Source organism: Thunnus maccoyii, chromosome 3 (genome assembly GCF_910596095.1).
Source record: "Thunnus maccoyii chromosome 3, fThuMac1.1, whole genome shotgun sequence".
Lineage (NCBI taxonomy): Eukaryota > Metazoa > Chordata > Actinopteri > Scombriformes > Scombridae > Thunnus > Thunnus maccoyii.
In genome coordinates this window covers 29298381-29300739 of record NC_056535.1, presented here as the reverse complement: position 1 = coordinate 29300739, position 2359 = coordinate 29298381, and positions in this window count along the sequence as shown.

Genomic DNA, 2359 nt, shown 5'->3' with positions numbered 1-2359 from the left:
AACTCAAAAGCTTCTCAATTTAGCATTGTAAAAGTCTTCATATGTCATCGACCAAATTTGAAGTCACTAAAGTTAATTCTTTAGGAGGAGTTTGTTAAAGTACAACACCTGTAAATTGCACAGTAAATTTGAAATGGCTGACTTCCTGTTGGGTTTAGGGTATGGCTCCAAGAGACTTTTTTGTAATTCTGGAGATTTTACATCTGCCTACCAAATTTCATTCATCTACATAAAATTTAAAGGTGGGGGCTTTGACTTTGAGAATTGTGAGAGGGCGCTATTGAGCCAACTTGCTATGCCCAATCCATATCAGATATCAATTTCTGCCACTTCTGATGCATGTGCAAAGTTTTCCTCAAAATACAATAGGGCCTTCGCACCAGTGCTTGGGCCCTAATGATAAGGATTACAGGGACAATACCCAAAAGAAAACCTCTCCATCTGCTGACTAATATGACCTTGAAAAGAACCAAAATGTCTACAGTATGTCATAACGATTTTTATTCCATGCAAAACAAAGAAAACTGATTGAAACAAGAACCAAGTCTCAACAAATGATCTGTGAATAGCAGGAGGATAAGCACTAAACAAACAATGGAGCCCATTGATGAGAGCTGACGTGAAGACAGAGACCATCCACACTTTTTCCTATCGCCTACCCAGCGACCAGGTTTTCCATATGGAGGCTCTGTCTGTCTCTTTCTCAGTTTGTTTGCACTTTCATCTGAAGACAAAGTTGCAAGATGAAAAACCCTAGCTTTCAGAATCCAAATTGCTAACCGAATAATTATGCATGGTTAGTGGGAATGGAGGTACAGACAGGGTTAAATCAGGTAAAATGTCATCCGACACTGACATTACTGTTTGCCAAACCATGGTAGCAGACTGATGAAAACATGCTTTTACAACAGGCATAAATCCTTAGTAACCCTAACATCCCCAGTAATTCAAATAAAATGCTAAAAGCAATTCGTTTACACCTTCTTCAGTGCCCTGGACTTGAACAGCATTCTGTTCCCACACACACACAAACACGATTAGTAAGAAGACAGACATTTTTTAAAATACCATCTGTAATTCCTTATTCATTTAATTTTGTCGATGGAAGCAATGTTTGCATACCAAATTCTTGTGATCATATGAAATACATCATTTTTCATCCCCTAAAAATTATTTGTTAATTTTAGTTCAGGGTAACCTGAACCTGAACCTACGACCCAACTGAGCAGTGGTGGAAGTACTCAGATCTTTTACTTACTTTTACTCACTACCTAAGTAAAAGTACCAATACAGCGAAGTCCTGCATGAAAAATCCCACTCAATAAAAGAACATAAGTATTAGCATCAAAATTTAGTTAAAGTATTGCAGTAAAAGTAGTGGTTTGGTCCCTCTGACTGATATATTATTATATATGACATCATTATTATTGATGTGTGTAAGCAGCATATTACTGTTGTAGCTGCTGGAGGTGGAGCTAGTTTGAACTACTTTATATACAGTAAGCTAGTCCAGTGGTTCCCAATCAAGGGGTCGGGCCCCTTCAAAGGGTCATCAGAATAATCTGAGAGGTCGTGAGATCATTAATGGGAGAGGAAAGAAGAAAAAACAAAGTTCTGATACAGAAATCTGTTTTCAGTTTTGGGAATTTTTCTCTAATCTTTCTTTCTAATATTTCATCAAATATTGGCTCATTTGAACATTTATTATTTATTAAAATGAAACCATGTGAGAAGTTTAGAGGAGAAAATCACTATTTGGTAAAGCTGTTAACAACTCGTAGACATCGGAAACGTGACCCTGACTACTCACTGCTTTTTGTAAGATGTCAAAAGCCAAAAAGGTTGGAAACCACTGGTTTAATCTTTAACAATGTGTTGTATTTTAAAAGCTTGTTATATTATACATTGTGTCAAATCTTCATTTGAAATGTAACTAAAGCTGTCAAATAAATATAGCGGAGTAGAAAGTACATTTTTGTCTGAAACGTAGTGGAGTGAACGTATAAAGTAGCACTAAATGGAAATACTCAACTGAAGTACAAGTACCTCAAAATTGTACTTAAGTACAATACTTGAGTAAATGTACTTAGTTACTTTCCACCATTGCCAATTAGACCTTGCTATAAAATCTGGGTGAAAATTGTTTGTTTATACTTCTTGTACTGCAGAAAAAACAATCACCAATAATTTAAAAAAGTTAGCTATACACACATATATTAACTACTCTGCGTCCAGATTGGTTGGTTGCTCGCTCATGCTAACAGTTTCAACTACAAATACGAAAATAGACATAAGCCCCGCCCAGCCCTGCCATAACGTCACAAGTCACGCTTGGTGTCATGTTTCTAGGTTTGTAGAG